We start from the raw sequence: 22,968 nt of genomic DNA, 5'->3' as shown, positions 1-22,968 counted from the left end.
CCCCTGTCCACTATTTGGTCACCTCTTCAAAACAAATTTAATGAGGTTCGTCAGGCATGACCTACCTGTCATGAATCCATGCTGGCTCTCTCTGATTAACTGAAGAATTATGAGGCGTTGAGTCACTTCAACTTTGATTATAGATTCTAACAATTTCCCATACACAGATGTTAAGCTAACGTCTGTAATTCCCTGGTTTTCCTCTTTCGCCCTTTAAAAAAGTAGAGTAACACATGCAATTTTCCAAACAGGAGGGACCAGATCCCAGGAATGCTGAAATATTATAGTGAGGGTATTTATAATGTGCTCCCCTTTAACATCCTTGGTTGGAAACCATTGGGTCCTGAGAATTTGACACTCCTTAATTCCATTAATTCCCTCATTATTAATGTTTTAATTATGTTAATGCTACTTGAGGTGATGGCCTAGTGGTATTATCACTAGACTGTTAATCCAGAGACCCAGATATCATTCTGGGGACCTGGGTTTGAATCCCGCTATGGCAGACCGTGAAATTTGAATTCAATAAAATATCTGGAATTAAGAACCTAATGATGGCCATTAATCCATTGTCGATTGTCAGGAAAAACCCATCTGGTTCACTAATGTCCTTTAGGGAAGGCAATCTGTCATCCTTACCTGGTCTGGCCCACATGTGACTCCAGAACCACAGCAATATGGTAGCCTCTCAACTGCCCTCTGGCCAATTAGGGATGGACAATAAATGCTACCAGCCAGCAATGCCCTCATCCTGTTAATGAATAAAAAAAATTTCCCCATTCCTGATTCACTGTTATTTTTCTTGGGAATTCCAGCGAGCTATCCTCCTTTTCTACTGTAAATACTGAGGCAAACTAATTATTCAATATACTTGGTATTTTTCCCATAGTCATTGACAATATCTCCACTTTCTGTGGGTCAACATTGCTTCTGACCGCCTACTTTCCCTTTATGTAACCATAAAGTCTCTCCTTAATTTTGATGTCCTTCACAAGATCCTTTCATAATCCATTTCAATAGCTCTCATAATCTGTGTTGTGCTCCTTTTCTGGTCTTTGTATCTTTCCCATTCAGCAGGATCTGTGCTGTTTTTTGCATTTTTGTGAGCCCTTTCTCTTAGTTCTAGGCTGTCCCTTATCTCTTTAGTTGTCCTTGGAAGAAGACTTGGACTTTGCATAAGTCAATCCTAAATGGTTAAGAATTGGTGCCAATTTTGTCAGGATGATAATTGGGAAATATCACTAAATCTCCATGGAGCATCTCATTTGCATGGTTGCTCACAGCTTCAGGGACAGATTTGAACTTGTGCAGAGAGCACAAAAGTATTTGGAGTGAAAATGTTAGCTGTAGATTAAAGTTGAGGGTAAGTGGACAATAAAAGCAAATAACTGTATAGAATGATTATCTATATTTACCTAAATCTGTTTCTAAATAGATTTCCTGCTATCATAATACAGGGTTGCCTTTATACAAACTGAAGGAGCCCAAATTATTGACAAATGTTACATTTTATTGGACATGGTAATCTGTGCTATATATAGGATAAGATTCTATATGAGGCTGTTAGCTAGAACCATCTTTGTAATTCTATTTGTCATGTGATCTTATTATCAATGATGATGAGGATTATCTTATTTATGTATTGACATTAACCCGTTGCACCTACTGTTTCAACTTTTATTGTGCAGTTTCATCGTTGACCAGCTTGGTATCTATCAATTACCACACAGTGCAAGTGAGAGTTAGTCCTGTTGTGTCTCTTTCATGCTCTTGTTTACCTGTTTTGAAATGCCATGTCAAATCTTTGGTATTGAGAACTTTTCTTTGAAGTATTCAGCAATGCAGAAAATGGCTGTAACATTTTAGAGCACTGTTCCCTATCACCAGTATGAGCAGCCCATCCTCTCAGCAAACATTGTGCCAATCTTCCCTGAACTGCCATAAGTTGTTTCTCCCTGGCATCAGGCATTAATCCTGTTACAGATCCGTCATCAGTTATATTAATATTGTTTCCACTTCTCCAAAATACCTTAACTCTCCAAGTGGAGATGATGGCCTAGTGGTATTATTGCTAGACTATTAATCCAAAGACCCAGGAAATATTCTGGAGACCTTGGTTTGAATCTTGCCAGGGCAGGTAGTGGAGATTGAATTTAATAAATATCTGGAAATAAGCACCTAATGATGACCATAAAACCTGTGTCAATTGTTGGAAAAACCCATATGGTTCGCTAATATCCTTCGGGGAAGCAAACTACCATTCTTACCTGGTCTAGCCTACATGTGACTCCAGACCCACAGCAATGTGGATGACACATAACTGCCCTCTAGGCAATTAGGCCTGTGTAGTGATGCCCACGAATGAATAGAAACAAAATCATTTGAATGAAGGGCTTGTTTCTCTGTGCAACTCTATATATATGTCTGTCACCCTCTAATTCTGGTCTCACCAGTCCTCTACCTCTCTGTGTGTCTCTTTCCTCAATTAAATAACCTCCTTAAAACCTACCTCTTTGAACAAGCTTTGGGTCATCTGTTGAAATATTTCCTTGTGTGACTCTGTGCCAAAATTTGTTTGATGACTCTCATGTCAAGTGCCTTAGGGCATCTTACTACATTTAAAATGCTAGGTAAGTGCAAGTTGGCATTATTGTGAAGTACCCAAGCCAATTAAAAACTTATGCAGGTCTACTTGATGGCACTGTTCAATCACCTGAGAAACTATCAGCTGTGATAAAAAAGGAAACATAATAATAGCTTACTACAGAAAAAGATCTAATAGATTTCATGCTATTGAAGAATTGACGAGCAATTAAAAGGCCAGACACTGCCACTATCTCAGTTTAAAGTTCTACACATATGAAAGGAAGTGGTTCTAGCTTACTTTGCAAACAGAAGGAACTACATTCAGAATGTGCTATATTTCATCAGTGCCTTTGCATGAAAATACAGGATGCGGTTCAGGGCCAACTATAGGCAAAGTATTTACAGCCAGGTTTCTTTGCATGAATTTCTCACCTGTTTGGTTTCCTGAGAGGGAGGACAACATAGAACAAGTTGCATAAAACAGTACATTTGTGTTGACAACTTCAGGGCCAGGTGTAGGAGGGGTTTAATGAAAAATGAAACTGTGTTTTCTTTTTATTTACTCGTGGGATGTGAGCATTATGGCCAGTCCTCTGGTTGAAGACAGGTTCCGTTCTTGAGTCCATTCGGAAGTTGATTTGTATGCAGGTCAGAACATAATATGGGACGATATAAAAAGAGCCGCTCTTAAGGACAGGAACAATTTGTATGTTGGATCTTTAAAATTACACCTGTGTATGGGATCGCGTTCGTAAGTATGAGTGTTTGTAAGTTAGACATTCGTAAATCAGGGACCCCTGTACTGGCCAGGCCAACATTTATTGCCCATCTCCATTAACCTTTGAGAAGGTGGTGATAAACTGCCTTCTTGAACTGCTGTGGTCCATCTGGTGAAGAGTTTTTTCTCATCACCCCATGGGAATTGGATGTCGCTGCCTGGGCCAGCATTTCTTGCACATCTGAAATTGCCCTTGATTGGCTTCATGTCCAATCCTGAAGGCAGTTAACAGTCAAACACATTGGGGTGATTTTTTTTGGCTAAGGGCCTGTTGCGTTTGGCTTTTTTTGGAGGGCCTTTTTTGCCACGAGGACTAGAGAAGTGTCTTGCTGTATCTTACCAAACTCACCTCATTAACTCCCTACTGCTTCACGATGGCGCCCCTCTGTCCCAGTTCTAGCCTCATCTTACCATACAGCGTTCCCAGAACAACTCACTACTCAGGGGATATCTACGACAAGACCAGCATTCCTTGTGTCCACGCCATCTCTAATAGGCTGCAGTACGCCCAGACATGCATTGGCAATCCATAGTTGCCCTGACCAGTAACATAATGGCACAGTATCTCCAAAGCGATGTTCCTCACAGCATAGTTGGCACAGCTGACACTCCCTCACAAATACAACCCCTTTCTCTCACCCCAGTCACTGCAGCCACTGGGCCAAACAGTTTTGTTTTAGTATTCACATGGAATGAGACATCACTGATTGGACCAGCATTTATTGCCTATCCTTAGCAGCCCCTGAGAAGGTGATGGTGAGTTGTCTTCTTGAATCACTGCAATCCACTCGCTGCAGATGGACTCACAATACTGTTAGGGAGGATGTTCTAGGATTTTGACCCATCTACAATGAAGTACAACAATATATTTCCAAGTCAGGATTGTGAGTGGCTTGGAGGGGAATTTACAGATGGTTCTGGTCCCATATATCTGCTGTCCTTGTCCTTCTAGATGTTAGTGGTCATGGGTTTGGAAGGTGCTAGCTCAGGTGCTATCTCAGAGAATCTCTGCAGTGTGTCATGTAGATAGTTTACATTGCTGCTACTGAACATTGGTGATGGAGAGAGTGAATGCTTGTGGTTGTGATGACAACCAAGTGGGCCGCTTTTGTCCTGGATGGTGTCAAGCTTCTTAAGTGTTCTTAGAGCCTTACTCGTCCAGGAAAACGGGGAGTATTCCACCACGTTTCTGAATTGTGACTTGTAGGTGATGGACAAGCTTTGGAGAGTCAGGAAGTGAGTTGTCACTGCAGTATTCCTAGCCTCTGACCTGCTCTTGTATTTATATGGGCAGTCCAGTTCAAATTGAATGTCAAGGGACAATGATTAAATTCTCTTTTGTGGAGATAGTCATTGCCTAGAACTTGTGTGGCAGAATGTTACTTACCACTTCTCAGCCCTTGATATTGTCTAGGTCTTAATGAATTTGGGCTGTTTACCTATTCTTAGCTACATCCTGTCTAAACACTTTCTCAGTAACCATGACTCTATTCCCAGTGCCCAACGGAGACCTGCTGCATATCATTGTCGAGTATGGGAAGCTCACATACAGACAAGGAATCAGGCAATTCCAAACAGGAGCTTTTATTTACAGCCAGAGATATCAAATGCAAATGAAACAAATTGAGGTTGCACAATGCAAACCAAACACTGGCATTGTGACCAATGACTATTTTGCATTCCATGAAAGTCTGCTGCACCCAGCTCGCAACTAGCTGTGTCAATCAGGTCCTGTCTGGCTTGTAGTACCAGATGCTGCTGACAGCAGAAGGAGGGCTTCCATCTCCTCAATGTCCTCATCCCCCTCCTTGGAAGGTTGCTCTATTCCCCCAGCTCCTCAGCGTCTATCACATCACCTCATTGCCTGCTCCAATTATGCAGAGCATAGCACGCCAGAATGATGTGGCATATTTAGTCTGATCTATATAGAAGCCCCCACCCCGAGATCATTCCAAGCTGCAGAACCGCATCTTCAGGAGATCTGTTATCTGCTCCACCAAGGCCTTGGTCACAGTATTTGCACCACCTTAGTGAATGTGCCATGCTAGTTGAGTTGCGTTTAAAAGGGTGTTATTACAATCACCTAGACCTCTGACAACTTTTACAAATAGTCCTTAGACTGACTGACCAGACTCCTGACTGCTGTGAATGCAGCTCCCCAACTAATGATACGCAATTCTCCTAACTGTCTGCCATTGCCCTATGAGACTGATTGGTGCCCACTCTCTAGACTGTAGTTTCAAGTCCAATATGACTCTTCATTGAACTGAAGAAGAGTCATATTGGACTTGAAACTTAACTCAGTTTCTCCCTCTACAGAAGCTGCCAGACCTGCTGAGATTTTCCAGCACTTTGTGTTTTTATTTCTGATTTCCAGCATCCGCAGTATTTTGCTTTTGCACCCGAAGTGCTGTTAAGGGGAGAACGGTGGTTGATTTTCACACAGTATCAGTGAAGAAACAGCCTATGGTTCCAAGCGAGGATGGTAGGTGACTTAGAGAGGAACCTGTGTCTGCTACCCTTGTCCTTCCAGGTCGCTAGAGGCCATGGGTTTGGAAAGTGCAATTCAACAACTCTCTGTGAGTTTATGTTTTGCAAAAATATGCTTTATTCATAGGTTTTCTGTAAGTACATTACAAAATAGCTCAAGTCAGACATTGCATTAAATATAATTAAATATTAAATTTCTCATTTCAGCATTGCATCTTTCGGTTCCAAGTGCAAAACTGAAACACTTATCAAATATCACAAGAAATTATGTACCTTTCAATCCCAGCTATGAGATGTTCTATAAGGTAGCAGACTTGCAGCATATAATGGCTGAAAGGCCTGATGGTGGCCCTTGCCACCCTTCCTCCCCTCCTCCTGTGCACCTTGGCACTGGCTGCCTCAAGCTTTGGTGTGTCCATCAGCACATAGTTCTGAACCTCAGAGTGTGCCAGTCTGCAACACTCAGATGAGGACAACTCTTTGCACTGGTAGATAAACAGGTTTTGGACAGACCAAGCAGCGTCTTAGATCAAGCTGATGATCCTCCAGGTGTAGTCGATGTTTTCTCAGTACTGTCCCAGCACAGTGTTACGTCATGGGGCTGCTTGGGATGAACCTCGACAAGAACCACTGCATTTCTCTCCAGACCTTCTTTGCAAAGGTACATTCCAAAAGGAGATGTACAATGATCTCTTCACCAACACAGGCATGTCGAGGGCAGAGCACACTGAGGTAGAGAGTCCAGGCATTCATGAAACATCTCATCATCAACCAAGCAGATCTTAGCATTTGTTAGAAGTTCTGGCAATAAAACGTTCTACAATATGACATTTGCAATCTGTCCAGGAACTATCCATTAGGATTGATCTTCACCTTTCCCTATAGGGCCTTGAGGATGTTTCATGCTGACCATTACCCAATGGACTTCTGGTCCAAGGTGCTTTCTGCACAAATATTTCCATGACGGATAGGTAATATGGTCAAGTCCAACTATTTGAAGTAATCCCTGACAATGTGGCCAGATCCATCCTTCACAATACTGGGGACAATTAGAACCTCAGTACATAGTGACTCTTGGTGTTTGTGTACCCAGGGTTTATGCACAGCTTGGTGGAGCCACACACAAAGGCAGCCATAAGGATGAGGCCAGTGTTGGCTACACCTTCTATTCAAAGATTTGTACATCGCATCCCTGCAGGCATGATTCATCTTTGACCTCTAGAAGGAATTGAAGATGCTTGTGTGCCTGGTATGGTGCAGACTCGGGGAATGGGCCAGACCCATACCATGTACAGGAACATCGACATTACCTCACAATTGGTGACCAGGTTTTTACCCACAACAGAGAAGGAGTGGTGTTCCCACATGTCCAGTTTCTGTGTCACTTGCTGATACACTCCTTCCAAGGCCCTGACCCCTCTGAACCATGTGTCCAACACCTTTAGGCTGACCTGATGGTGAAGGGGATAAAGGATCGTTCAGCACAGTTCTAGAAGAATATAGCCTTGGTCTTGGCTCAACTTACCTTAGCTCCCAAGGCCAGTTAGATCTGGTTGCACATGCTCTGAAGTTTGTGTGACAACATCCATATACAGGAAGGCCTTGACCTGCAGGCCTCTGTCACCCAGGATAGTCACCCTTGTACAAAACTATACAACACAATACAATACAGCACAGGTACAAACCCTTTGGCCCATCAAGCCTGCGCTGATTCCTCGTCCTTGTTTAGACCCACTGCTTATTGCCCATACGCAATATCTATCTCTCTGTTCACCTCACGTTCATGTGTCTATCAAGATATGCCTTAAATGTTGCTAACATGCCTGCTTCCACCAACTCCACTGGCAGTATGTTCCACGCACCCACCATCTTCTGTGTGAAAAAGTTTCCCTGCACTTGTCCCCTAAACTTTGCCCCTCTCACCTTGAACCTGTGCCCTCTTGGAGTTGAACTTTCCACCCTGGGAAAAGGCCTCTGACTATCCACCCTATATATGCCTCTCATCATTTTGTAGGCCTCTATCAGGTCACCCCTCTCAGCCTCGGTCTTTTCGGTGAAAACAATCCGAGTTTATCTCCTCAAAACTAAAACCCACCAAACCAGGCAACATCTTGGGAAAACTTCTCTGCACCCTCTCCAAAGCATCTATATCCTTCTGGTAGTGTGGTGACCAGAACTGCATGCAATATTCCAAATGTGACCTGACTAAAGTTTTGTACAGCTGTAACATAACTTGCCAACTTTTATATTCGACGCCCCAGACAATGTACGCCTTCTTGTCCACCTTATCCACTTGGGTTATTGCTTTCAGGGATCTGTGGACCTATACACCAAGATCCTTCTGTATGTCAATGCTCCTAAGGGTTCTGCCATTTACTACATTACTCACAACTGATGTGATCTCCTAAAATGCATTGCTTTGCATTTGTCCAGATTAAACTCCATCTGCCATTTCTCTGTCCAAATCTACAATCTATCAATATCCCGCTATATCCTTTGACAATCCTCCTCACTATCTGCAACTCTGTCAATTTTGTTATCATCCACCAATTAGTAAATCACACCGCCTACATTTCCATTTGGATCATTTATATAAATTACAAACAACAAAGGTCCCAGCACTGATCTCTGTGGAAAACCATCAGTCACTGATCTCCATTCTGAAAAGGACCCTTCCACCTCTATTCTCCTTCTTCAATGGGCATGCCAGTTTTGTGTCCATCTGGCTAGCTCATCCTAGATCCCATGAGACTCTATCTCCTGTACCAGCCTGCCCCAAAGTACCTTATCAAATGCCTTATGAAAGTCCATGTAGAAAATATCCATTACCCTTCCCTCATCAATTGTTTTTGTCACCTCCTCAAAACTCTCAGCCAAGTTGGTGACCTTCCCTGCACAAAACCAGGCTACCGGTCACTAATAAGTCCACTCGCTTCCAAATGTGAATAAATCCTGTGTCTCAGTATCTTCTCCAACAGCTTCCCCACCACTGATGTCAAGCTCATCAGCCTGTACTTACTTGGATTACCTCTGTTTCCTTTCTTAAACAAAGGAACAACATTGGCCATTCTCTAGTCATCTGGAACCTCACCTGAGGCCAAAGAGGATGCAAAGATATCTGTTAAGGCTCCAGCCAGTTCCTCACTCGCCTCCCACAGTGTGTCCTGGGATAGATCCAGTCTGGTCCTGAGGTCTTGTCTACCTTAATGTATTTCAAGACACTCAACACTTCCTCCTTCATTATGTAGACCTGCCTGAGAGTATTCACAAGCCTTTCCCTTACATCAGCATCCCTCACGTCCCTCTGTTTATGAATACCAATGTACTCATTAAGGATCTCACCCATTTCCTCTGGTTCCACACATAACCTCCCTCCTTTATCCTTTGCCAATGTGGACAATTAGTTCTGTGTGTTTACCCTCCCATTTCAGGATGCCTTGTGCCTGCTCAGAGACATTCATGACACTGGCACCAGGGAGGCAACATACCATCCTGGAGTCTCTGTTGCGGCTACAGAAGTACCTGTCTATGCCCCTGACAATTATATCTCCAATAATAATTGCTGACTACGCTTTGTCCCTCCCCTCTGTACAGCAAGGCCAGCGGTAGTGCCTTGATGGGCCAACCCCCTCACCTGTATCCAAAACGGAATGATTATTCGACAGGGCTACAGCTGCAGGGGGTCTTGCACTGACTACATGCCATGTCTAGCAGTCACCCATTTTCCTGTACCTCAGGTATGACTACTCCATTTGTGTGCTCCTTAGTGTCTCCAACTGCCACTCAAGCTGATCCATTCATTCAGTGACCAGCTGAAGCTGGGTACACTTCCTGCAGGTGTAGTTATCAGGGATGTTCTCAGCGTCTGCTGCTGACTCCTCCTGAAAGGAACGTGCCTGAACAGAAACTAGGACCGAGAACCCCCATGCTCAACTTTAAATCTTCCCCAGTATAGGCTCCTCCCTCCAGCTCCTGCTGCTAGCTCCTCCTGAAAGGAACACGCCCTATCTGAAACACTTCTCATCCTCCTTCTTGATGGACTCAGCAAAAGGCTGCTTAAGCACAAACAAAGCAGGAGACGCAACACAACCTTGCCTGACTCAGATTTGATCAGGAAAGTTACTGAATCCCCCCCATTTTTCTTATTTCAAAAAATATATGTTATTCTTACAAAAAATCTTTATACATGTTTATACATAGTCACAAACACAGTTCTGTTCTGTTTGGTAGCATATGAAGAAAACAAGCAAACGTTGGAATTTGACTATACCCAACAAACAAAAAAAAGGTGTCTCTTACTTGTACAAGATTATATTTACATGCATTTGAGGCACTAGGAGTGTTGCAGTTCATCGTGTAAATAGTACACACCATTGCCACTGTGCAGCTGTGCTGCTTTGTCCTGGATGGTGTCATTAATGTTCAATGTAGTTGGAGCTGTAACCATCCAGGCTATAACTCAATAATAACATTCTCATCTCTGAGTCAGAACATTGAACTTTCAGCCAGTTGAATGCATGTTCTAGGCTCACACGTTAGATAATACTGATCAAGTGCTTGTCGTGGGTGTTGACTTTTGACTGAGGTACTAAACTAATTGGTGCATCTAGTTTCTTGATTGAATAAATTACAAAGCCCATTTCACCTAACAGGCGCATGCCAGATTTGATTTTCTAATACTCATTTCTCAAAAGGGTGAATGAATGAGTATATGCTGCTGGGATTTATAACTTGTAGTTCTGATCCTGGAGCCAACATGATCAATTAATCCACACAGTCCACTATCCAAGCGAGTAGCTTATAGTTCCTTCAAGAGAAGAGGGTAGGAAAGAGACAGAAAAATATATAGCACTCGGATAGAGCAATTAGGAAGATAAACAGAATTGGCAGCTATTGTAAGGTGAATGGAGTCTAAAATTAGGGAAGTCTTGCTTCAATTGTACAAGGCATTAGTCAGACCGCACACTGTGCTGTGAGTACTGTGTACAGGGATGGGCACTTTACTTAAGAAGGTACATATTTAATTGCACTGAAAGAAATTCGGGGAAGGTTCACTCGGCTGATACCCAGCATGAAAGGTTTGTTCTATGAGGAAAGGTTCAGCAGATTAGGCCAATGCAGATTGGAGATTAGAAGAATGAACCATAGAATCATAGAGTGACAGAGCTGTACAGCATGGAAACAAACCCTTCGGTCTAACTCGTCCATGCCAGCGAGATAGCCTAAATTAATCTAGTCCCTTTTGCCACCATTTGGCCCATATCGCTCTGAACCTTTCCTATCAGATATCCAGATGCCTTTTAAATGTTGTAATCGTACCTGCCTCCAGCACTTCCTCTGGTAGCTCATTCCAACACGCACTGCCATCTGTGTAAGAAAGCTGCCCTTAGGTCCCTTTTAAATCTTTCCCCTCGCACCTTAAACTATGCCCTCTAAGTTTGGACTCCCCTATCCTGGGGAAAAAGACCTTGGCTATTTATCTTACCCATGCCCCTCATGATATTATAAACCTCAATAAGGTCATCCCACAGCCTCCAACACTCCAGGGAAAATAGCCCCAGCCTATTCAGCCTCTCCTTATAGCTCAAACCCTCCAACCCTGGCGACATCCTTGTAAACCTTTTCTGAATCCTTTCAAGTTTCACAACAGCATTCCTATAGCAGAGAGACTAGAATTGCATGCAGTATTCCAAAAGTGGCCTAACCAATCTCCTGTACAGCCACAACATGACCGCCTAACTCCTATAATCAATGCACTGACCAATAAAGGCAAGCATACCAAATGCCTTCTTCACTATCCTGTTGACCTGTGACTCCGCTTTCAAGGATCTATGAACCTGCACTCCAAGGTCTCTTTGTTCAGCAACACTCCCCAGGACGTTACCATTAAATGTAAAAGTCCTGCCCTGATTTGCCTTTCCAAAATGCAGCACCTCACATTTATCTCAATGAAACTCCATCTGCCACTCCTCGGTCCATTTGCCCATCTGATTACGGTCCCGTTGTACTCTGAGGTAACCTTCTTTGCTGTCCACTACACCTCCAATTTTGGTGTCATCTGCAAACTTACTAACCATACCTCTTATGTTCACATCCAAATCATTTATATAAATGACAATAAGAAGTGACCCAGCACCAATCACTGGAGCACACTGCAGGACACAGGCCTCCAGTCTGAAAAGCAACCCTCTGTCTTTTACCTTCGAGCCAGTTTTATATCCAAATGGCTTGTTCTCCCTGTGTTCATGGTGATCTAACCTTGCTAACCAGTCTACCATGAGGAACCTTGTTGAACACCTTACTGAAGTCAATATAGATCATGTCCACCGCTCTACCCTCATCAATCCTCTTTGTCACTTCTTCAAAAAACTCAAACAAGTTACTGAGAGATGATTTCTCATGCGCAAAGCCATGTTGACTATCCCTAATCAATCCTTGCCTTTCTAAGTACATGTAAATCCTGGCCCTCAGGATTCCCTCCAACAACTTGCCCACCACCGATGTCGTAAGATGAATGTTGTTGAAATGTATGAGATTCTGGGGATGCTTGACAGTGTAGATTTGGACATGTTTTCCATTGTTGGGCAATCTAGCATTGGAGACGGTTTCATAGTAAAGGGTCATTCATTTTAGATAGCATTCCTTGTTTATGAAAGCCAAGTTTTGAGAGAGGAAATAAGAGAGAATATTTTCATTCAGAAATTCTCAGAATCTGGAATACTTTCCCTGAAAAAGGTGGTGGAAGCTGATTCTATAAAAGATGCCTTAATGGATTGTTACAGGTATTTGAGGAAGAAGAAATTACATGTTGATGCACATAAAGTGGGGATGGGGTACTCAACTCAAGAGCTTTATTCACATAGCGGATTCACACACGACAGCCCAGATGACCTCTTTAGAAGCTGTAAGTTTCAATGATTGTAAGGTCAACATGAACCACCAACCAGTAAACTGAACTGTGCATCTCCTGGCAGAAAGAAACTAACCTATTAAATATAAACCTCGCCAACTGTTTATCCAGTGCATCAATGAAGATTCATTGTAAATAGAGAGATATGTAAGAAAATTAGTTTCTCCACCACTTTGTACCATCCAGAGTCAAGAAAGATAGGTAGGTGACCCATTGTAAAAGCAAAAAAAAATGAGGCACAGCAGAATGACTAGGTGTTTTCTCCATCAAAATGCCCTCCCGAGGAGCAATTGCCTCTCTTTCAATAATGTAATGAAGCTGCTAACACACTAGGTAACAATAGGCTTGCACTACGTCTCATCATTCCACCCGGAAAAAGACCCATTAGAGCCCAATTAATGAATGCCAAACTTTTACAATTTCTGCCAGAAATAGCTTTAAATGATACAAACAACTGCACAACCAACATGGCATAGATTACAGGGAAGCAATATGGTGATATGGTAGTGCACTAATAATGGGTTGGGTTCTTATGGAGTTGGCAAGAGTGCATGGAAGTGAAAAAATAGTAGTTAGAACCCAATTCCAAGATTTCCCACTCCATTCCCAGCATACCCAACCTACACTGGTCCAGTTTAAAGGTGCTGTTAGGTGTGGATCATGAGTCTGTGTACTGCAGTCTGGACCTGTACAATTCTATTGAAGAGTAGGTATTTTAATGGGGTTGAACCAGCTTGTGAAAAACTTATGGTTCAAGCCCCCAAAGAAGTGATGTGGAAAAAATGCCTGGAATTAAGAATCTACTGATGACCATGGACGAGTGTCAATTGTTGGAAAAACCCATCTAGCTCACTAATGTCCTTCAGTGAAGGAAATCTGCCGTCCTCTCCTGGTCTGGCCTTCATGTGACTCTGGATGCACAGCAATGTTGTTGATTCTCATTTGCCCTCTGAAATGGCTCAGCAAGCTATTCAGTTTCATCAATTGCTAGAAAGTCTTAGCAAAGAAATGAAACTGGATGGATCACCTGGCATCAAGTTAGGCACTGGAAAAGACAATGGTAGAAACAGCCTTGTCAAATCTGCAAAGTCCTCCTTATGAACAACTGGAGGCTGGTGCCAAAACTGGGAGACCTGTCTCACTGAATAGTCAAGCAACAGCCTCATATAGTCATTCTCATGGAATCACACGTGACAGACAATGTCCCAGGTGCCATCATCCCTCGATATGTCCTGTTCCACCAGTAGGACAGACCCAGCAGAAGTGGTGGCACCATGGTATACAGTTGGGAGAGAATTGCCCTGGGAGTCCCCAAAATTCACACAGGTCTCCATAAAGTCTCATGGCTTCGGATTTGGAAATCTCCTGCTGATTCCAATGTATCACCCTCCCTCTGCTGATGAATCAGTACTCCCCCATGTCAAACAACACTTGGAGGAAACACTGAGGGTATCAAAGTTGCAAAATGTACTCTGGATGGGGGATTTCAATATCCAACGCCAAGAGTGGCACAGCAGCAGCACTAATGATCGAGCTGGTTGGGTCCTAAATGAAATAGCTGGTACGTTGGGTCTGTAAATATGTGGTGAGGGAAAAACATACTTGACATCACCTTTACCCATCTGATGGCTGTAGGTGAATCCATCCTTGACAGTATCAGTAAGAAAGACCACCACACAATCCTTGTGGAGACAAACTTCCACCTTCATATTGAGAATAACCTCTGTTGTATTGTATGGCACCGTTGTCGTGCTAAATGGGATAGGCTTTGAACAACTGCGTCAACTCACGACTAGGAATCCATGAGGTGCTGTGGGCCATCAACAGCAGCAGAATTGTACTCCAACACAATCTGCAACCTCATGGCCTGGCATATTCCCCACTCGACCATTACCATCAAGCGAGGGCATCAACCCTGGTTCAGGGGAGAGTACCACAAGCAGCACCACACATACCTGAAAATAAGGTGTCAACCTGGTGAAGCTACCAAATAGGACTACTTGCATGCCAAAGAGCATAAGCAGCAGGCTACAGATATTGCTAAGCCACAACCAACAGATCAGATCTAAGCTCTGCAGTCCTGTCACATCTAGCTGTGGCTGGTATTGGAAAATTAGAGTCCTCACTGAAGGAGGACGCTCCACAGGTATTGTCATCCTCAAGCTAGAGTCCAATACATCAGTGCAAAAGGCAAGGCTGAAGCATTCGCTTCAATCTTCAGCTAGAAGTGCTGAGTGAGTGATCCATCTCAGTCTCCTCCAGTGGTTCTAGCATCACAGATACCAGTCTTCAGCTAATTTGATTCATTCCACGTGATATCAAGAAACGGTTGGAAGATTTGGATACAGTAAAGGCTCTGACTACATTTGGGCAAAAATGCTGAAGACTTGTGCTCCAGAACTTGCTGCTCCCCTAACCAAGCTCTTCCAGTCCAGTTACAACACTGGCATCAACCCAACAATGGGAAAAATTGCCCAGGTACGTCCTGTACAAAAACCTTGACAAATCCAACACTGCCAAATATCGCCCCATCAGTCTACTCTCAACCTTCAGTAAAGTGATGGAAGGTGTCATCAACAGTGCTATCCCACAGCACCCGCTCAGCAATAACCTGCTCAGTGATGCCCATTTTGGGTTCCACCAGGGCCACTCAGCTCCTGACCTCATTACAGCCTTGGTTCAAACATGGACAAAAGAGCTAAATTCCAGAGTGAGGCGAGAGTGATAGCCCTTGAACATCGACCGAGTGTAGCATCAGAGAGCCCTGGCAAAGTATCAGGGGGCAAATTCTCTGCTGGTTGACATTATACCTAGCACATAGGAAGATGGTTGTGGTTGCTGGGGGAGAGTCATCTCAGCTCCAGGACATCTCTGCAGGAGCTCCACAGGGTAGTGTCCTGGGGCTAACCATCTTCAGCTGCTTCATCAGTGACCTTCCCTCCAGCATAAGGTCAGAAGTGGGGATGTTTGCCGATGTTTGTGCAATGTTCAGCACCATTCATGACTCCTCAGATACTGAAGCAGTTCGTGTTCAAATACAACAAGACTGGACAATATCCAGGCTTGGGCTTACCAGTGACAAGTAACATTCACATCACACAAAGGCCAGGCAATGACCATTTCCAATAAGAGACAATCCAACCACTGCCCCTTAACATTTAATGGTGTTACCATTGCTGAATCCCCACTATCAACATCCTGTGAGTTGCCAGTGACCAAAAACTCAACTGGACTTGCCACATAAACGCAGTAGCTACAAGAAATGATCAGATGTTAGGACTACTGTGGCAAGTAACTCAATTCCTTACTCCCCAAAGCCTGCCCACCATCTACAAGACGCAAGTCACTTTCCCCTTGCCTGGATGAGTGCAACTCCAACAACACACAAGAAGCTTGACCCCATCAGGACAAACTAGCCCACTTGATTGCCCCCACATTCACAAAATCCACTCTCTCCAACATCCACGCTCAGTAGCAGCAGTGTGTACTATCTACAAGATGCACTGCAGAAAGTCACCAAACATCTTTAAACTGCAGATTCTGAACACATGACCACTTCCATCTAGAAGGTCAAGGTTACCAGATACATGGGAACACCACTACCCCTCCAAACCACTCACCATTCTGACTTGAAACTATATTGCCATTCCTTTACTGAGTCAAAATCCTGGGTCAAAATCCTGGAATTCCCTCCCTAAGGGCACTGTGGGCCAACAGCACATGGACTGCAGCAATGAAAGAAGGCAGCTCACCATAATTTTCTCAAGGGTAGTTAGGAATAGACAATAAATGTTAGCCAGTCAGCATCATCCATGTCCCATGAGTGAATAAAAAATAGTAAGTTTCAAAAGGTCTTACCCTTCCTCTACGGTGCTTTCTACACTCCATGCCAAGTGATGGCATTTTCATGCCCATTCAGAAACTCCATGCACATGCCTTGTGGTTTCATGGCCAGATGATCATCAGTCCGTTGAAACAGCTGTACTCCAGGGAGAACATTTCCTGGCTGATAGCTCTTACTCGACGATCTACTCTATCAATTGAACATTTATTTTTCTTCTTTTTCTTATATGCGGAAGTGCTCTTGCATGTTTTTTTCTCTCATCTAAAATCACCTGTAGTATGTTTTCACCTCCTAAACACCAAGAATACATCATTTGTATTCTTCAAATGATTAATTTACCATCAAAGGGGAGGGAGAGATAGGGAAAGGGGGAGGAGGCTTGCACAATGTCTACTTACACAAGATAAAGAGGTGCTTGCAGATTATGCTATTGATACTTCAAAAAGTTTTGGTTGATTGACTCAAGGTCTGTGGAAAAGTTGTATTTTTCAGGAAATCAAAAGATATGAATGAATAATCGTTTTTACCACTTCTTTACACATACGTTGTTACTATAGTGTTCACTGGTTCTATACAGAGTACATACAGGATGAATGGGCATGGAACCACCATTATCCTGGTATGGAGTGTGTGGAGGTTGGTACGGACGATTAGGTGGCTCGCATTGGCACGCATGGGGCGTGGGGAGTGTTTGGGGACTGTAAAGATGTGAAAGATGAGGGCTAGAGGGCTCTTCTTTGTTTCTTTGTTATTATAACAACGTGGATGAAGTCCTAGAGTACCAAGATGGGCCTTTTAAACAGCCCATTTTAGCAACAAGCAGCCTTTGAACACTTTAAGGGGTGGTGGGACAGACTTGTATATCACCCACTCCCTCAGAATGAAAGATTGAATGCGATTTTCTCCCAATGTGTAAATGCCAAGCTAGGAAATTTCCCAATTCCTGCTGCCCACTTCTAAGATGAAAGTCCAACTGAAATATACTATAGATAACAAGGTGTAGAGCTGGATGAACACAGCAGGCCAAGCAGCATCAGAGGAGCAGGAAGGCTGACATTTCGGGCCTAGACCCTATACTATAAATGGGCCAGAGACTACAAACCCAGATAGCCATGTTGATCCTCTAGGGATGTGGGTTCAAATCTCACCCTGAAAGCTGGTGGAATTTCAATTCAATTCATGGTGAAATCTGGATTTGCAAGATGGCCTCAGTAATGGTGACCATGAAACCACCATCTGTTGTAATTTTTAAAAAAATCCAGTTCACTAAGATCCTTTCGGGAAGTAAATCTGCCATTCCTACCTCATCTGACCTACTTATGACTCCATATCCACAGTAACGTGGTAGACACCTAACCACTCTCTAAGATAGCATCACAAGCCACTCAGTACCAGCCAGGTGAGGATGGACAACAAATATTGACCTTGACAGAGACTTTTATCGCAAAGAAAATAAGAATCCAATCAATATGTACTGGCATCAGGGAGGCTTGTGGGACCCAGACCTTACAAGTGCATGGAGCCTTAGAAAGAAATGAATACAAAGAAGATCTCCATATCAAAGGAAATTGTGGGAAAACGATATAACAAAGATATCACATCGTCATAAAGATATAAAGGCAATATTTATTGGACGGATGCCCAAAAAAGGTCTAGGCTAGAGGTGAACTGAAAGATTTTAGTGTGTATTATTTCATCCTTTCTACATTTGTGCAGTCAGCGTGATCAAGAAATAGCAAATCCAATACAGCAAGTTTGTTATTTCTCCTGCACTTGGATTATTCTGACTTTGAAAGCAAGAGTTGAACGGGTTTATATATTTGGCCTCATGTTTACGAATGTTCCACATTCGTGACTCCTGATTCGTCTCGGAATCAATCTGATGCTCAGCGAACATGATTGCTCACTCTGCTGATATGTGACCCCTTTGTTGAAATGTATGAAACTAGGGATACAGTTCCAGCTTGAAAAACAGTAAAGCTTGGAAAAAATGTACTGCTTGTACTGGTGCTCATTTTGACTACACAAGATGAGTCAGACCAGCATGCATCATTTAATGGTTTTACTGGTCTTTCCTGTGTATGTTTTGTCAAATACAGCCTGGTGTTAGAATAAGCCACAGTTAGGTAAATACATCAGGGCAGCTTTTGGGATACAACAATGGGAAACATGCTGTGGATCACAGTGCGGGATCTTTCTTCCCAACTGTGTGTCAGTGATCGCTGCTAGAAAGTATGTACACGGTGAGAACAACTTTTATGATATTTACACTGACGTACAGCCTGCCAACACTCGACAGCCTAGGACCACACATTTGCAATGGTCACTCGCACCCAGACATCGTCAGCTTCTGTGGAAATATGGGCCTTCAGAAGGAACAGGAGTGATGTTGGTGAAGGAAAAACAAAGTCACAAAACAGATGAGCCATTTTGTGAAGACTGCACCCAAACACTGGATGCCACTGATCTCTCCGGTTCAGCAGTATGCATGTAGACATGCACTAACAAAATGTTAAGACTGTGTTATATCACATAACTACTATGGACAATTGAAGTGAACAGAGCAATCTGACATTTGGTAAAGTCGTATAAATGCTAATGTCTAAAGTGTGTGGTAACAGTTAATCAGCTCAGCCTTATGTCAGTACTGCCCCTCCATCCATCACCTTGTGTACCATTCATTTAATAGAGAATCCTATCATCGTAGCCTCCGCACCTTACTGATAAATGTGGTAATACTGTGACATTCCTCACTTGCTGAAGGCTACCTCCCCTGGCTGAGTCCCAATGTCAATAACACAGGAACGTACTTCAGAAGAAGCTTGCATTTGATTGTGTGCATGATGTACTCAACTGGAATCTTTATTACCATGACATCAATCAGTATTTTCCTGCTGACTGACTGGCTGCAGTTAAACTAAGGTTCAGCTTCAACTAATGTGCATAATTCGTATGCATCAAGCAACGGAATTCACTAAGACAATTCGCTTTTTCCCTCATTTCCAAGCCTGGCTTTGGGTGTAAGAAGGGAAGAATCTGTTGTAATCTGGATGCTCTGGAACATGCCAAAAAATCTCTGAGCAATGATCGATCAGAATTCAGAGACAGAAGGCACAAGTGAACTGCCCAGAGGAGAAACAGCAATCAATCTGTGTTTTATATTTAAGACAACCCTTTATAATTTTTATTGAAAACAATTTAAGTCCAAATCATTATCAGAAATTCAAGTTCCATTTTAAAGTGCTAATCAAACGAATCAATAAAAATATTCTACCTTTTATTCAAATTGCTTTACACCATATTTACCCTTTGAGGTTTTTGTTTTGCTGAAAAACCGTACTGCACAGTTCCTTTCTTTCAGTGTCCTCCAGCTCTGCACAGTTTTTTCGATTCTAACCTACAGTACTGACTATTGCGAGGTTAACAACCTTCAGGCAGTAACATCCAATTGATCTGGACTGTCCAATATCGAGCACTGACTCCCAACCAGGAGGTTGTAAACTGAAGTCTTAGGGTTGTTCATCATACGAGTCGTCTGCTATGGTTGGCTGAAGGGCAGTCAGGTGACAGTGAGATGTCAATGTGGAGCTCCAAGCAAAACTTGGGAACTCCCTCACTCAGGATTACTTTAGAACTTCAAATAAAAGCATTTGGTTCGTCCCTTACCCTACTTCCCCCAGTCAGCAGCTTGCTGTTCATCACCCGAGATTGTCATAAACCCCAGATTATTAGATAGCTTTCTGAAATAGAAAATGTGATGGTTTTACAGTGAGAAATTGTTGAAGGGAGGGCTCGAGAGAATTACGGGCATTTAGATCATACTGCTTTACAGATCGAGCTGGATAAAAGTCACTTTTAATTTTGGACGCAAAAATTCTGAGGTGAAAAACTTAATAACTGCATACCAATTAGAAATGCACCAACTGTAATGGGAAACCACCGTATATTCCTTGCGGCATTACAATGTATCCTGCGTAGAATAAGTCTACGTGTACGATATCTCACCTAAAACAGAATTTATACCAAAACATGTCCAGTCTGAGCCTGTGGGCACAGATCCTGTCCCTTTTAAAACAAAATATGCAGCCGTGCCACACTCTTACTATGTTATATACCTGCTTTGCTGCACCTTGCAAATTCTGACCCGGGGACTAAAACTGGAGGATTGAATAAAATTACTCCATTAGAAGACATTGTCTTTTAAAAAAAAGCAATGTTAAATAATAGAATATAAATTTTTATTAAGAGACTACCGACCATCTTCTTTCATTTTGCATCAGCCTATATCTGTTGCTTCCTGTTTGATTGCAAGTGAAATATTATTCTTACAGCTCCTTTACAATTCATGATCAGATAAATATGCCACTGATGTGTAGTGAAGAAGCTTCAGCAGATAGATAGCAAGCTGCTCAGAATTTGCATTTCCAGGTTAGGTACTTTGAACAGCAGAGGTCACAAAACTCCTCCCTCATGGGAGCCTGTTCCTCAGTTTGCAGTGCAAATGGTGCTCAATTTAAGAGTAGCACTGACTCACCACAAGCAACAAGCCAACCACCCCATCCTTTCACAACTTAACCAGTGTTCATGAATTTATCTTGGTCTACGTCACCTTTCCTTTCCTGAGAAATGACCTCTTGTATTTTAGTGCACATTACTTACCATCATTTGCATCAAGCGTCTATTTTTAAAACTGAAGACCCGCATTTTAAATCTCACCCTGGATGGCTTGTGCAGTGCATCTGTAGCCTTCACTGCCCACACTCAAGCTGGGCAATGAATCATATTCTGCACAATCCACATTCGACATTTTTCCTCATCCTGCAGACTGCTCCATTGATTTTTCCATCAGTGGTCGATTTTCGTCTCCTTCTATGTCCTGGGAACAGACCCAAAAATGAAAAATGCAGACGGCACGTTTGCATCAGAGCGGAGCAGCTGACTGCAGATGCTTGGTTCTTCTGATGTTGGCTGTATTCCTAAATATAAATGGACTGCGGAGCCGCTGACAACTGGCAGTGCTATAGGCCTGAGAAAATGTGGAGCTGGAATCTGCTGTCAGATTAAAGCCCCCATGATGCAGCAAAGTGAATGCAGACACCAGGTCCCAGACATTTGCACACTGCATCAGCCCCCAGCATGTCCATGGAGATTGAAACACAGTGCCAAATTTATGAGTGGCTGTCCTACCTTAAAAGTAACAAAAGATGCTAGTGTTATATGCTTAAGCTCCTATTTTGTGGAGCTTTAATTAATATATTTTGACAGGAACGAAGTCAATTTTTTCTCCAGTCTATCCTTACGAACTCCGATTGCTGAAGTAGTCAGTCTTTCCATTATGCTAGGTACCCTGAAAATACTATACTGTGGGGGGACATTTCCAATTAAGAGGTGTGATTGATGGGATCCTCCTCAGCACCAGTTTGGCACTTGTATTACAGAGCTCATAGTGAGAAGCTTAAAAGAAAGAAACACGTGCACTTTTATTTTGTCTTGCATGACCTTGATACATCGCAAAATGCTCTACACTTAATACAGTACTTTCGAAGCATTGTCACTGTTGTAATGTAAGAAAAATGGGTGGACAGTTAAGACATAGCAAACTCCCAGAAGCAGCAATGAAATAGTTACCAATCATCTGCTTTAATACTATTGGATGAGAATAAATATCGACCTGGACTGCTGCTCTTCTTCAAAATTAAAACACAGGACCAATTCATGTCCCAAAAGGTCAGATGGGAGCTCGTTTTAATGTCTTATCTGAAGGATAGCACCTCTGACATTGTAGCTGTCCCTCAGAACTGTGCTCGGTTTTCAACATAGATTTTGTGCTCAAATCTCTACTGTGAGGCTTGAACCTTCTAAGTCAGAAGTGTGTACGTTGCCAGCCAAGTGCCAAAGAATTTGCTCAAAGACAAATGACAACATCCACCACTTCAGCTTTTCAAAGTGTCATGGAGCATACTGTAGTAGCCATCCTTTGTGTACAAGAACCCTCCACAGTAAGTTTGCTGTGAACATTTCAGCAAAAGTATGAAAATGCATAGCTGAAAGCGTCTTTCTGAGGCAGTGTAGACAGACCCAGCTTTAATATCAGAACCAAGCAATATACTGTCATAAACAGTTGCATAATGGTTTTATGTACTTTACTATCTCCCTGTGGGTAATAACTGCACTGGTAGAAATGGAGATATATTGTCTGGACAAGATTGTCTCATCTCCATGACATTCCTGTTCCCTGCAGAAAACCATCAGGTGTCTTTTGTCATAGAACCAAATGTTATAATTTATTAATAGTTTCAGAATGACACCCCTCCTCCCATAACCTTGCATTTCCCATGGCTAACTCACCTAGTCTACACG

The sequence above is a fragment of the Rhincodon typus genome, chromosome 4 (assembly GCF_021869965.1).
Source record: "Rhincodon typus isolate 14 chromosome 4, sRhiTyp1.1, whole genome shotgun sequence".
NCBI classification, from domain to species: domain Eukaryota; kingdom Metazoa; phylum Chordata; class Chondrichthyes; order Orectolobiformes; family Rhincodontidae; genus Rhincodon; species Rhincodon typus.
This window is presented reverse-complemented; position numbering follows the sequence as displayed.